The sequence below is a fragment of the Pimephales promelas genome, chromosome 14, assembly GCF_988280905.1.
Source record: "Pimephales promelas chromosome 14, fPimPro1.hap1.1, whole genome shotgun sequence".
Classification (NCBI taxonomy): domain Eukaryota; kingdom Metazoa; phylum Chordata; class Actinopteri; order Cypriniformes; family Leuciscidae; genus Pimephales; species Pimephales promelas.
In genome coordinates this window covers 26,186,970-26,201,246 of record NC_142782.1, presented here as the reverse complement: position 1 = coordinate 26,201,246, position 14,277 = coordinate 26,186,970, and the positions used below count along the sequence as shown (strand labels likewise).

At 40.8% G+C, this 14,277-nt stretch overlaps 1 long non-coding RNA gene across 2 annotated transcripts; it reads right to left on the bottom strand.

The window, feature by feature from the left end:
* Positions 1–11,732: 11,732 nt before the first annotated feature.
* LOC148973741 (uncharacterized) lies at positions 11,733–13,826 on the bottom strand. 2 transcript variants are annotated; one of them, XR_016146538.1, is made up of 4 exons: positions 13,282–13,826; positions 12,632–12,700; positions 12,426–12,499; positions 11,733–12,344 (listed from the first exon to the last, which is right to left on the bottom strand). It is a non-coding gene; the product is annotated as an uncharacterized LOC148973741 (long non-coding RNA). The 2 variants fall into 2 exon arrangements; XR_016146537.1 differs by having other exon boundaries at positions 12,632–13,821.
* Between the last annotated feature and the right edge of the window lie 451 nt (positions 13,827–14,277).

Sequence of the window (14,277 nt, the reverse complement as noted above, 5' to 3'; positions counted from 1 at the left end):
CGAAAACTGAAAAAAACGTAAGGGGTAACACTGTCGTTTTTTTTTCGGGTCGAAATTTTGAGTTTCGATATCTCAGCTCTGGAAGGGTCTAGAGCCTCCATTTTTGCGCTCAGGTCAAAGTCTCGTGGCCCTCTATCATAATCCAGAGTTTTGAGAAGATTGGAGAAACTTGATTTTTCGCCCGAAAACTGAAAAAAACGTAAGGGGTAACACTGTCGTTTTTTTTTCGGGTCGAAATTTTGAGTTTCGATATCTCAGCTCTGGAAGGGTCTAGAGCCCCCATTTTTGCGCTCAGGTCAAAGTCTCGCGGCCCTCTATCATAATCCAGAGTTTTGAGAAGATTGGAGGAACTTAATTTTTCGCCCGAAAACTGAAAAAAACGTAAGGGGTAACACTGTCGTTTTTTTTTTCGGGTCGAAATTTTGAATTTCGATATCTCAGCTCTGGAAGGGTCTAGAGCCTCCATTTTTGCGCTCAGGTCAAAGTCTCGCGGCCCTCTATCATAATCCAGAGTTTTGAGAAGATTGGAGAAACTTGATTTTTCGCCCGAAAACTGAAAAAAAACGTAAGGGGTAACACTGTCGTTTTTTTTTTCGGGTCGAAATTTTGAAATTTGATATCTCAGCTCTGGAAGGGTCTAGAGCCTCAATTTTTGCACTCAGGTCAAAGTCTCGCGGCCCTCTATCAGAATCCAGAGTTTTGAGAAGATTGGAGAAACTTAATTTTTCGCCCGAAAATGAAAAAAAACGAAAGGGGTAACACTGTCGTTTTTTTTTTCGGGTCGAAATTTTGAATTTCGGTTTCTCAGCTCTGGAAGGGTCTAGAGCCTCCATTTTTGCGCTCAGGTCAAAGTGTCGCGGCCCTCTATCATAATCCAGAGTTTTGAGAAGATTGGAGAAACTTGATTTTTCGCCCGAAAACTAAAAAAAACGTAAGGGGTAACACTGTCGTTTTTTTTCGGGTCGAAATTTTGAGTTTCGATATCTCAGCTCTGGAAGGGTCTAGAGCCTCCATTTTTGCGCTCAGGTCAAAGTCTCGCGGCCCTCTATCATAATCCAGAGTTTTGAGAAGATTGGAGAAACTTGATTTTTCGCCCGAAAACTGAAAAAAACGTAAGGGGTAACACTGTCATTTTTTTTTCGGGTCGAAATTTTGAGTTTCGATATCTCAGCTCTGGAAGGGTCTAGAGCCCCCATTTTTGCGCTCAGGTCAAAGTCTCGCGGCCCTCTATCATAATCCAGAGTTTTGAGAAGATTGGAGAAACTTAATTTTTCGCCCGAAAACTGAAAAAAACGTAAGGGGTAACACTGTCGTTTTTTTTTCGGGTCGAAATTTTGAGTTTCGATATCTCAGCTCTGGAAGGGTCTAGAGCCTCCATTTTTGCGCTCAGGTCAAAGTCTCGTGGCCCTCTATCATAATCCAGAGTTTTGAGAAGATTGGAGAAACTTGATTTTTCGCCCGAAAACTGAAAAAAACGTAAGGGGTAACACTGTCGTTTTTTTTTTCGGGTCGAAATTTTGAAATTTGATATCTCAGCTCTGGAAGGGTCTAGAGCCTCAATTTTTGCACTCAGGTCAAAGTCTCGCGGCCCTCTATCAGAATCCAGAGTTTTGAGAAGATTGGAGAAACTTAATTTTTCGCCCAAAAATGAAAAAAAACGAAAGGGGTAACACTGTCGTTTTTTTTTCGGGTCAAAATTTTGAATTTCGATATCTCAGCTCTGGAAGGGTCTAGAGCCCCCATTTTTGCGCTCAGGTCAAAGTCTCGCGGCCCTCTATCATAATCCAGAGTTTTGAGAAGATTGGGGAAACTTAATTTTTCGCCCGAAAACTGAAAAAAACGTAAGGGGTAACACTGTCGTTTTTTTTTCGGGTCGAAATTTTGAGTTTCGATATCTCAGCTCTGGAAGGGTCTAGAGCCCCCATTTTTGCGCTCAGGTCAAAGTCTCGCGGCCCTCTATCATAATCCAGAGTTTTGAGAAGATCGGAGAAACTTAATTTTTCGCCCGAAAACTGAAAAAAACGTAAGGGGTAACACTGTCGTTTTTTTTTTCGGGTCGAAATTTTGAGTTTCGATATCTCAGCTCTGGAAGGGTCTAGAGCCCCCATTTTTGCGCTCAGGTCAAAGTCTCACGGCCCTCTATCATAATCCAGAGTTTTGAGAAGATTGGAGAAACTTAATTTTTCGCCCGAAAACTGAAAAAAACGTAAGGGGTAACACTGTCGTTTTTTTTTTCGGGTCGAAATTTTGAGTTTCGATATCTCAGCTCTGGAAGGGTCTAGAGCCTCCATTTTTGCGCTCAGGTCAAAGTCTCGCGGCCCTCTATCATAATCCAGAGTTTTGAGAAGATTGGAGAAACTTGATTTTTCGCCCGAAAATGAAAAAAAACGAAAGGGGTAACACTGTCGTTTTTTTTTCGGGTCGAAATTTTGAGTTTCGATATCTCAGCTCTGGAAGGGTCTAGAGCCTCCATTTTTGCGCTCAGGTCAAAGTGTCGCGGCCCTCTATCATAATCCAGAGTTTTGAGAAGATTGGAGAAACTTGATTTTTCGCCCGAAAACTAAAAAAAACGTAAGGGGTAACACTGTCGTTTTTTTTCGGGTCGAAATTTTGAGTTTCGATATCTCAGCTCTGGAAGGGTCTAGAGCCTCCATTTTTGCGCTCAGGTCAAAGTCTCGCGGCCCTCTATCATAATCCAGAGTTTTGAGAAGATTGGAGAAACTTGATTTTTCGCCCGAAAACTGAAAAAAACGTAAGGGGTAACACTGTCGTTTTTTTTTCGGGTCGAAATTTTGAGTTTCGATATCTCAGCTCTGGAAGGGTCTAGAGCCTCCATTTTCGCGCTCAGGTCAAAGTCTCGTGGCCCTCTATCATAATCCAGAGTTTTGAGAAGATTGGAGAAACTTGATTTTTCGCCCGAAAACTGAAAAAAACGTAAGGGGTAACACTGTCGTTTTTTTTTCGGGTCGAAATTTTGAGTTTCGATATCTCAGCTCTGGAAGGGTCTAGAGCCCCCATTTTTGCGCTCAGGTCAAAGTCTCGCGGCCCTCTATCATAATCCAGAGTTTTGAGAAGATTGGAGGAACTTAATTTTTCGCCCGAAAACTGAAAAAAACGTAAGGGGTAACACTGTCGTTTTTTTTTCGGGTCGAAATTTTGAATTTCGATATCTCAGCTCTGGAAGGGTCTAGAGCCTCCATTTTTGCGCTCAGGTCAAAGTCTCGCGGCCCTCTATCATAATCCAGAGTTTTGAGAAGATTGGAGAAACTTGATTTTTCGCCCGAAAACTGAAAAAAAACGTAAGGGGTAACACTGTCGTTTTTTTTTTCGGGTCGAAATTTTGAAATTTGATATCTCAGCTCTGGAAGGGTCTAGAGCCTCAATTTTTGCACTCAGGTCAAAGTCTCGCGGCCCTCTATCAGAATCCAGAGTTTTGAGAAGATTGGAGAAACTTAATTTTTCGCCCGAAAATGAAAAAAAACGAAAGGGGTAACACTGTCGTTTTTTTCGGGTCGAAATTTTGAATTTCGGTTTCTCAGCTCTGGAAGGGTCTAGAGCCTCCATTTTTGCACTCAGGTCAAAGTCTCGCGGCCCTCTATCATAATCCAGAGTTTTGAGAAGATTGGAGGAACTTAATTTTTCGCCCGAAAACTGAAAAAAACGTAAGGGGTAACACTGTCGTTTTTTTTTCGGGTCGAAATTTTGAATTTCGATATCTCAGCTCTGGAAGGGTCTAGAGCCTCCATTTTTGCGCTCAGGTCAAAGTCTCGCGGCCCTCTATCATAATCCAGAGTTTTGAGAAGATTGGAGAAACTTGATTTTTCGCCCGAAAATGAAAAAAAACGAAAGGGGTAACACTGTCGTTTTTTTTTTCGGGTCGAAATTTTGAGTTTCGATATCTCAGCTCTGGAAGGGTCTAGAGCCTCCATTTTTGCGCTCAGGTCAAAGTGTCGCGGCCCTCTATCATAATCCAGAGTTTTGAGAAGATTGGAGAAACTTGATTTTTCGCCCGAAAACTGAAAAAAACGTAAGGGGTAACACTGTCGTTTTTTTTTTGGGTCGAAATTTTGAGTTTCGATATCTCAGCTCTGGAAGGGTCTAGAGCCTCCATTTTTGCGCTCAGGTCAAAGTGTCGCGGCCCTCTATCATAATCCAGAGTTTTGAGAAGATTGGAGAAACTTGATTTTTCGCCCGAAAACTGAAAAAAACGTAAGGGGTAACACTGTCGTTTTTTTTTTGGGTCGAAATTTTGAGTTTCGATATCTCAGCTCTGGAAGGGTCTAGAGCCTCCATTTTTGCGCTCAGGTCAAAGTGTCGCGGCCCTCTATCATAATCCAGAGTTTTGAGAAGATTGGAGAAACTTGATTTTTTGCCCGAAAATGAAAAAAAACGAAAGGGGTAACACTGTCGTTTTTTTTTTCGGGTCGAAATTTTGAGTTTCGATATCTCAGCTCTGGAAGGGTCTAGAGCCTCCATTTTTGCGCTCAGGTCAAAGTGTCGCGGCCCTCTATCATAATCCAGAGTTTTGAGAAGATTGGAGAAACTTGATTTTTCGCCCGAAAACTGAAAAAAACGTAAGGGGTAACACTGTCGTTTTTTTTTCGGATCGAAATTTTGAGTTTCGATATCTCAGCTCTGGAAGGGTCTAGAGCCTCCATTTTTGCGCTCAGGTCAAAGTGTCGCGGCCCTCTATCATAATCCAGAGTTTTGAGAAGATTGGAGAAACTTGATTTTTCGCCCGAAAACTGAAAAAAACGTAAGGGGTAACACTGGCGTTTTTTTTTCGGGTCGAAATTTTGAGTTTCGATATCTCAGCTCTGGAAGGGTCTAGAGCCTCCATTTTTGCGCTCAGGTCAAAGTCTCGCGGCCTTCTATCATAATCCAGAGTTTTGAGAAGATTGGAGAAACTTGATTTTTCGCCCGAAAACTGAAAAAAACGTAAGGGGTAACACTGTCGTTTTTTTTTTCGGGTCGAAATTTTGAAATTTGATATCTCAGCTCTGGAAGGGTCTAGAGCCTCAATTTTTGCACTCAGGTCAAAGTCTCGCGGCCCTCTATCAGAATCCAGAGTTTTGAGAAGATTGGAGAAACTTAATTTTTCGCCCGAAAATGAAAAAAAACGAAAGGGGTAACACTGTGGGTTTTTTTTCGGGTCGAAATTTTGAGTTTCGATATCTCAGCTCTGTAAGGGTCTAGAGCCTCCATTTTTGCGCTCAGGTCAAAGTCTCGCGGCCCTCTATCATAATCCAGAGTTTTGAGAAGATTGGAGAAACTTGATTTTTCGCCCGAAAACTGAAAAAAACGTAAGGGGTAACACTGTCGTTTTTTTTTCGGATCGAAATTTTGAGTTTCGATATCTCAGCTCTGGAAGGGTCTAGAGCCTCCATTTTTGCGCTCAGGTCAAAGTGTCGCGGCCCTCTATCATAATCCAGAGTTTTGAGAAGATTGGAGAAACTTGATTTTTCGCCCGAAAACTGAAAAAAACGTAAGGGGTAACACTGGCGTTTTTTTTTCGGGTCGAAATTTTGAGTTTCGATATCTCAGCTCTGGAAGGGTCTAGAGCCTCCATTTTTGCGCTCAGGTCAAAGTCTCGCGGCCTTCTATCATAATCCAGAGTTTTGAGAAGATTGGAGAAACTTGATTTTTCGCCCGAAAACTGAAAAAAACGTAAGGGGTAACACTGTCGTTTTTTTTTTCGGGTCGAAATTTTGAAATTTGATATCTCAGCTCTGGAAGGGTCTAGAGCCTCAATTTTTGCACTCAGGTCAAAGTCTCGCGGCCCTCTATCAGAATCCAGAGTTTTGAGAAGATTGGAGAAACTTAATTTTTCGCCCGAAAATGAAAAAAAACGAAAGGGGTAACACTGTGGGTTTTTTTTCGGGTCGAAATTTTGAGTTTCGATATCTCAGCTCTGTAAGGGTCTAGAGCCTCCATTTTTGCGCTCAGGTCAAAGTCTCGCGGCCCTCTATCATAATCCAGAGTTTTGAGAAGATTGGAGAAACTTGAATTTTCGCCCGAAAACTGAAAAAAACGTAAGGGGTAACACTGTCGTTTTTTTTTCGGGTCGAAATTTTGAATTTCGGTTTCTCAACTCTGGAAGGGTCTAGAGCCTCAATTTTTGCACTCAGGTCAAAGTCTCTCAGCCCTCGATCATAATCCAGAGTTTTGAGAAGATTGGAGAAACTTGATTTTTCGCCCGAAAACTGAAAAAAACGTAAGGGGTAACACTGTCGTTTTTTTTTTGGGTCGAAATTTTGAGTTTCGATATCTCAGCTCTGGAAGGGTCTAGAGCCTCCATTTTTGCGCTCAGGTCAAAGTGTCGCGGCCCTCTATCATAATCCAGAGTTTTGAGAAGATTGGAGAAACTTGATTTTTCGCCCGAAAACTGAAAAAAACGCAAGGGGTAACACTGTCGTTTTTTTTTTGGGTCGAAATTTTGAGTTTCGATATCTCAGCTCTGGAAGGGTCTAGAGCCTCCATTTTTGCGCTCAGGTCAAAGTGTCGCGGCCCTCTATCATAATCCAGAGTTTTGAGAAGATTGGAGAAACTTGATTTTTCGCCCGAAAATGAAAAAAAACGAAAGGGGTAACACTGTCGTTTTTTTTTTCGGGTCGAAATTTTGAGTTTCGATATCTCAGCTCTGGAAGGGTCTAGAGCCTCCATTTTTGCGCTCAGGTCAAAGTGTCGCGGCCCTCTATCATAATCCAGAGTTTTGAGAAGATTGGAGAAACTTGATTTTTCGCCCGAAAACTGAAAAAAACGTAAGGGGTAACACTGGCGTTTTTTTTTCGGGTCGAAATTTTGAGTTTCGATATCTCAGCTCTGGAAGGGTCTAGAGCCTCCATTTTTGCGCTCAGGTCAAAGTCTCGCGGGCCTCTATCATAATCCAGAGTTTTGAGAAGATTGGAGAAACTTGATTTTTCGCCCGAAAACTGAAAAAAACGTAAGGGGTAACACTGTCGTTTTTTTTTCGGATCGAAATTTTGAGTTTCGATATCTCAGCTCTGGAAGGGTCTAGAGCCTCCATTTTTGCGCTGAGGTCAAAGTGTCGCGGCCCTCTATCATAATCCAGAGTTTTGAGAAGATTGGAGAAACTTGATTTTTCGCCCGAAAACTGAAAAAAACGTAAGGGGTAACACTGGCGTTTTTTTTTCGGGTCGAAATTTTGAGTTTCGATATCTCAGCTCTGGAAGGGTCTAGAGCCTCCATTTTTGCGCTCAGGTCAAAGTGTCGCGGCCCTCTATCATAATCCAGAGTTTTGAGAAGATTGGAGAAACTTGATTTTTCGCCCGAAAACTGAAAAAAACGTAAGGGGTAACACTGTCGTTTTTTTTTTCGGGTCGAAATTTTGAAATTTGATATCTCAGCTCTGGAAGGGTCTAGAGCCTCAATTTTTGCACTCAGGTCAAAGTCTCGCGGCCCTCTATCAGAATCCAGAGTTTTGAGAAGATTGGAGAAACTTAATTTTTCGCCCGAAAATGAAAAAAAACGAAAGGGGTAACACTGTGGGGTTTTTTTTCGGGTCGAAATTTTGAGTTTCGATATCTCAGCTCTGTAAGGGTCTAGAGCCTCCATTTTTGCGCTGAGGTCAAAGTGTCGCGGCCCTCTATCATAATCCAGAGTTTTGAGAAGATTGGAGAAACTTGATTTTTCGCCCGAAAACTGAAAAAAACGTAAGGGGTAACACTGTCGTTTTTTTTTTCGGGTCGAAATTTTGAGTTTCGATATCTCAGCTCTGGAAGGGTCTAGAGCCTCCATTTTCGCGCTCAGGTCAAAGTCTCGTGGCCCTCTATCATAATCCAGAGTTTTGAGAAGATTGGAGAAACTTGATTTTTCGCCCGAAAACTGAAAAAAACGTAAGGGGTAACACTGTCGTTTTTTTTTTCGGGTCGAAATTTTGAGTTTCGATATCTCAGCTCTGGAAGGGTCTAGAGCCTCCATTTTTGCGCTCAGGTCAAAGTGTCGCGGCCCTCTATCATAATCCAGAGTTTTGAGAAGATTGGAGAAACTTGATTTTTCGCCCGAAAACTGAAAAAAACGTAAGGGGTAACACTGTCGTTTTTTTTTTCGGGTCGAAATTTTGAGTTTCGATATCTCAGCTCTGGAAGGGTCTAGAGCCTCCATTTTTGCGCTCAGGTCAAAGTGTCGCGGCCCTCTATCATAATCCAGAGTTTTGAGAAGATTGGAGAAACTTGATTTTTCGCCCGAAAACTGAAAAAAACGTAAGGGGTAACACTGTCGTTTTTTTTTTCGGGTCGAAATTTTGAGTTTCGATATCTCAGCTCTGTAAGGGTCTAGAGCCTCCATTTTTGCGCTCAGGTCAAAGTCTCGCGGCCCTCTATCATAATCCAGAGTTTTGAGAAGATTGGAGAAACTTAATTTTTCGCCCGAAAACTGAAAAAAACGTAAGGGGTAACACTGTCGTTTTTTTTTCGGATCGAAATTTTGAGTTTCGATATCTCAGCTCTGGAAGGGTCTAGAGCCTCCATTTTTGCGCTCAGGTCAAAGTGTCGCGGCCCTCTATCATAATCCAGAGTTTTGAGAAGATTGGAGAAACTTGATTTTTCGCCCGAAAACTGAAAAAAACGTAAGGGGTAACACTGTCGTTTTTTTTTCGGGTCGAAATTTTGAGTTTCGATATCTCAGCTCTGGAAGGGTCTAGAGCCTCCATTTTTGCGCTCAGGTCAAAGTGTCGCGGCCCTCTATCATAATCCAGAGTTTTGAGAAGATTGGAGAAACTTGATTTTTCGCCCGAAAACTGAAAAAAACGTAAGGGGTAACACTGTCGTTTTTTTTTTCGGGTCGAAATTTTGAGTTTCGATATCTCAGCTCTGTAAGGGTCTAGAGCCTCCATTTTTGCGCTCAGGTCAAAGTCTCGCGGCCCTCTATCATAATCCAGAGTTTTGAGAAGATTGGAGAAACTTAATTTTTCGCCCGAAAACTGAAAAAAACGTAAGGGGTAACACTGTCGTTTTTTTTTCGGATCGAAATTTTGAGTTTCGATATCTCAGCTCTGGAAGGGTCTAGAGCCTCCATTTTTGCGCTCAGGTCAAAGTGTCGCGGCCCTCTATCATAATCCAGAGTTTTGAGAAGATTGGAGAAACTTGATTTTTCGCCCGAAAACTGAAAAAAACGTAAGGGGTAACACTGTCGTTTTTTTTTCGGGTCGAAATTTTGAGTTTCGATATCTCAGCTCTGGAAGGGTCTAGAGCCTCCATTTTTGCGCTCAGGTCAAAGTGTCGCGGCCCTCTATCATAATCCAGAGTTTTGAGAAGATTGGAGAAACTTGATTTTTCGCCCGAAAACTGAAAAAAACGTAAGGGTTAACACTGTCGGTTTTTTTTTCGGGTCGAAAATTTGAGTTTCGATATCTCAGCTCTGGAAGGGTCTAGAGCCTCCATTTTTGCGCTCAGGTCAAAGTCTCGCGGCCCTCTATCATAATCCAGAGTTTTGAGAAGATTGGAGAAACTTGAATTTTCGCCCGAAAACTGAAAAAAACGTAAGGGGTAACACTGTCGTTTTTTTTTCGGGTCGAAATTTTGAATTTCGGTTTCTCAACTCTGGAAGGGTCTAGAGCCTCAATTTTTGCACTCAGGTCAAAGTCTCTCAGCCCTCGATCATAATCCAGAGTTTTGAGAAGATTGGAGAAACTTAATTTTTCGCCCGAAAATGAAAAAAAAACGAAAGGGGTAACACTGTCGTTTTTTTTTCGGGTCGAAATTTTGAATTTCGGTTTCTCAGCTCTGGAAAGGTCTAGAGCCTCCATTTTTGCGCTCAGGTCAAAGTGTCGCGGCCCTCTATCATAATCCAGAGTTTTGAGAAGATTGGAGAAACTTGATTTTTCGCCTGAAAACTGAAAAAAACGTAAGGGGTAACACTGTGGGGTTTTTTTCGGGTCGAAATTTTGAGTTTCGATATCTCAGCTCTGTAAGGGTCTAGAGCCTCCATTTTTGCGCTGAGGTCAAAGTGTCGCGGCCCTCTATCATAATCCAGAGTTTTGAGAAGATTGGAGAAACTTAATTTTTCGCCTGAAAATGAAAAAAAACGAAAGGGGTAACACTGTCGTTTTTTTTTTCGGGTCGAAATTTTGAGTTTCGATATCTCAGCTCTGGAAGGGTCTAGAGCCTCCATTTTTGCGCTCAGGTCAAAGTCTCGCGGCCCTCTATCATAATCCAGAGTTTTGAGAAGATTGGAGAAACTTGATTTTTCGCCCGAAAACTAAAAAAAACGTAAGGGGTAACACTGTCGTTTTTTTTTCGGGTCGAAATTTTGAGTTTCGATATCTCAGCTCTGGAAGGGTCTAGAGCCTCCATTTTCGCGCTCAGGTCAAAGTCTCGTGGCCCTCTATCATAATCCAGAGTTTTGAGAAGATTGGAGAAACTTGATTTTTCGCCCGAAAACTGAAAAAAACGTAAGGGGTAACACTGTCGGGTTTTTTTTCGGGTCGAAATTTTGAGTTTCGATATCTCAGCTCTGGAAGGGTCTAGAGCCTCCATTTTTGCGCTCAGGTCAAAGTGTCGCGGCCCTCTATCATAATCCAGAGTTTTGAGAAGATTGGAGAAACTTGATTTTTCGCCCGAAAACTGAAAAAAACGTAAGGGGTAACACTGTCGTTTTTTTTTTCGGGTCGAAATTTTGAGTTTCGATATCTCAGCTCTGGAAGGGTCTAGAGCCTCCATTTTTGCGCTCAAGTCAAAGTGTCGCGGCCCTCTATCATAATCCAGAGTTTTGAGAAGATTGGAGAAACTTGATTTTTCGCCCGAAAACTGAAAAAAACGTAAGGGGTAACACTGTCGTTTTTTTTTTCGGGTCGAAATTTTGAGTTTCGATATCTCAGCTCTGGAAGGGTCTAGAGCCTCCATTTTTGCGCTCAGGTCAAAGGCTGCGTCCAAAACCGCATACTCAATGAGTAGGTACTTAATTTCAATAAGTACTTACTCAACGAGCGCTAAAAGAGTAGGTACTTTATAGCCAAATCTCGTTGAGTATGAATGAGAACCGGACATCTGCCATGTTGACGTTATCATCATATCACAAGCGCAAAGAAATGAACAGCGACACGTTTAATTCTTCTATCTATAAATATCTTGACATTGATGAAACTTTCTCATTTTGTTGTGGTATTGTTGAAGAAACAGCTGATATTTTTTTTATTAAGAAACCCCCAAATCGTCACCTCTTGAATATATGTTGTTAATTTCTTTATTTTATACCCAAAACGTTTCTCCTTTAAGTTTTCCTCCTTTTCTTGATGAATTTACCTCGTTTCATCCCTCAGACCTATAACAACAAAACAACAACATTTTTCATGTATTATGAAAAACTATTTAAAGATATTTAGCCTTGTTATTGTTCCTTTTTCCTGTATTATGATGTAAACAAACCAATGATCTTTATGTTTTCTGTTTTGTCATTATGACTATTATGGTGTCTTTCCATGATCTTGTATGTAATACGTTTATAAGTTTAAATTATGAGTGACAGGTGTACTAACACTTCATACCATCAGTGACTCGACAGCACAACCTAGAACAGTTTTCCTCTGCGTTTGTAATGTCTGCACAAAGGAGACGGGCAGCTGCTCGAAGATCTCTTTTGGAGAAAACTGTTGATTTTATACTCGAAAAATGTAAGTATCACTCCTTAAAAATTAATATTACCTCAGAATGAATTGCATTGTTAGCCCACCCCAAAACTTAAACAAAATAATAATATTAAATGCTGACCAATACTTAATTATATAACTTTTTTATATACTAAAAATATAATTTAATATAACAAGCAAAATGTAATTTGTTTTGTCATATGACAGTTATGCATGAATACATTTATATTCATAAATGCAGTGAAACATCTCAATTATCAGTCAATCGATGAATTAATGGATACATTAATTAAATAATTAAATTTTATATACTGACAACAATAATAAAAATGAATAAATGAGTAAAAGAACAAATAAAAGTAACCATCACAATAAACAAATGCATTATACAAGTCAACAACACATGAAACAAAGCTTTATTCAAACTACAAGCATGTATTTACAGCCGCTGAACACCACATCATGCCGACTCAACACAGCGGTTCCCATTCTGCGGCTTTATTCTGATGAATTCACCAGAGGGGACTGTGCCTTCTTCCCAGAGCTTGTTGCGCTTCACAATCTGAGGCAATAAGGGCAGGTGGAGAGATCGAGAGTCTCGTAAAGGCAGATGGAGAGATGGAGGGACTCATAAGGGCAGGTGGAGAGATGGAGGGACTCATCCATGGCACCACTTCCAGGATGCACCTCTGGGCTCCTCATCCTCAGTGCTCACACCAGTCTGCAGACATTTCAGATCCTACAAAAATGCACAAACATTATACAAAAGCAGTCATTTTAACACAATGTCATTTGATTTATCTATTAAAAATAACCTTACTTTATATTTGAGTAAAATCCCTAAAACAAATGCTGCCATCGTCTTTCCTTGCAGGTCCTGCTCCACCACAAAAGCTATGCAGCAAATGCACAGAAATCAAGAATCAGAAAAGTGTTGTAATGTCTCTACTTGAATTTACAATAATTCAAATAAACTACAAATTAAGATTGAATAGATTTTGATATCCATTTCTGTAGTATACTCACCCAAAGCCTTTGATGACAGCATTCAGCATCATGAGCCTCTCTCCACCGGATAAACACACGCGTGTTCTTCTGTCCTTGTAACATACAGAAGATTCACATTACGAGCTCAACACTGAATTTACATGCTGAGGTTGATGTGTTAACTCACTTTTAATCCAACTTAAATGTTCCTTAATACATCAACACTAATAAGGGACAAATTAAATATAACATATTTAGTTACTTTATAGATTTGTTTATTTACCGTATTTACAGCACATTTGTCTAATGTAAGTAGTGTTGACAACAGTGAATTATCCTTCATAATAGCACACATAACGTTACATCACTCAGATGTATTTTTCATGTTGGGATGTGCTCATCTGCAATACTTAAACAATATTTTCATTTCAGATGTAAATATACATTTTAAATAAGCGTGTTTAAGATGTAACGTTATATGGTTATGTAAATCCATTTTAGAAACTTACGTGTAACGTTAGCCTACTTACTGGAGCTCCCCTGTTTAACTAACTAATAAAACATGTGTTTACAGCAAAATCACAACTATACTATACTGTCTAAGTCCTTTAGACCTTCAACAGTTAAAACGTTTACTCTATAGTAGTTTAACACATACGATTTAAACACAAGGAACCGTGTTTACTCACATTTGAAAACCCCCTGCTTCGCTGATCTCCGCGATGTTGATAACGACGAATGCTCTCCCGTGGCCTCCTGGGATAGAAGAGTATCCATCGGATGAACACTCAAAAATCTTGGCGAAAGCAGGAGATCATCCGGGAACTTCTCGCCTACTCTTTTATGAGTACTGAGGTTTCGGACATACTACTCCTTTCAAATACTGTTTTCCCCTACTATATAGTACGAAAGTAGGAATATTCGGACGTACTATAAGTATACGTATGCCCGAATCTCGCGATAATTAGTACGTCACTCTGGTAATTCTCGCCTACTCTTTTTGGATACTAAGGATTCGGACATACTTATTCACTCGCCTACTGCTTTTTCCCTACTATATAGTAGGGAAGTATGCGGTTTCGGACGCAGCCAAAGTCTCGCGGCCCTCTATCATAATCCAGAGTTTTGAGAAGATTGGAGAAACTTGATTTTTCGCCCGAAAATGAAAAAAAAACGTAAGGGGTAACACTGTCGTTTTTTTTTTCGGGTCGAAATTTTGAGTTTCGATATCTCAGCTCTGGAAGGGTCTAGAGCCTCCATTTTTGCGCTCAGGTCAAAGTCTCGCGGCCCTCTATCATAATCCAGAGTTTTGAGAAGATTGGAGAAACTTAATTTTTCGCCCGAAAATGAAAAAAACGAAAGGGGTAACACTGTCGTTTTTTTTTCGGGTCGAAATTTTGAATTTCGGTTTCTCAGCTCTGGAAGGGTCTAGAGCCCCCATTTTTGCGCTCAGGTCAAAGTCTCGCGGCCCTCTATCATAATCCAGAGTTTTGAGAAGATTGGAGAAACTTGATTTTTCGCCCGAAAACTGAAAAAAACGTAAGGGGTAACACTGTCGTTTTTTTTTCGGGTCGAAATTTTGAGTTTCGATATCTCAGCTCTGGAAGGGTCTAGAGCCTCCATTTTTGCGCTCAGGTCAAAGTCTCGCGGCCCTCTATCATAATCCAGAGTTTTGAGAAGATTGG